Here is a 601-nt window from a genome sequence, read left to right on the forward strand (position 1 = left end):
GAAATGTTCCCAGGTCCAGAAACGTAGTAAGGACATGGGTAAATCAGTCCATGTGACAACTTCAGTTTTGCGAAGCTACGAGAATACTTTTTGAGCGCAAAGAAAACAAAAATAATTAATTTTACAATTCTTCTCCCCCGAGTTACGTCTTCTGCCATTTTGGAGAGTACCCAAGAGCGTAATCGACGTAATCAGAGTTGTTTACGTTCGGGGGAGAAAGCGCGCGCATGAACGCAATCTGCGTAATCAGCGTTGTTTGCACTTAGGGGAAAGCGTGCGTATGTGTTGTGATACTCTAAAATGGTGGAAGACGTAACTCGGGGGAGAAGAATTGTTGAAAAAATTATGTTATTTTCTTTGCGCTTAAAAAGTATTCTCGTAGCTTCGCAAAACAGATGTCACATGGACTGTTTTACCGATGTCCTTTCTACGTTTCTGGGTCTGGGAACATTACAGTTGCGTTGCTGTCTATGCAGGGTCTGAGAGCTCAAAAAAAAAGTTGCTGACCGTTTACTCACTCTCAGGTCATCCGAGATGCAGATGAGTTTGTTTCTTCATCAGATTTGGAGAAATGTAGCATTGCATCACTGGCTGACCAATG

The sequence above is a fragment of the Sinocyclocheilus anshuiensis genome, unplaced genomic scaffold, assembly GCF_001515605.1.
Source record: "Sinocyclocheilus anshuiensis isolate Anshui unplaced genomic scaffold, SAMN03320099.WGS_v1.1 scaffold871, whole genome shotgun sequence".
In the NCBI taxonomy this organism is placed as follows: Eukaryota; Metazoa; Chordata; class Actinopteri; order Cypriniformes; family Cyprinidae; genus Sinocyclocheilus; species Sinocyclocheilus anshuiensis.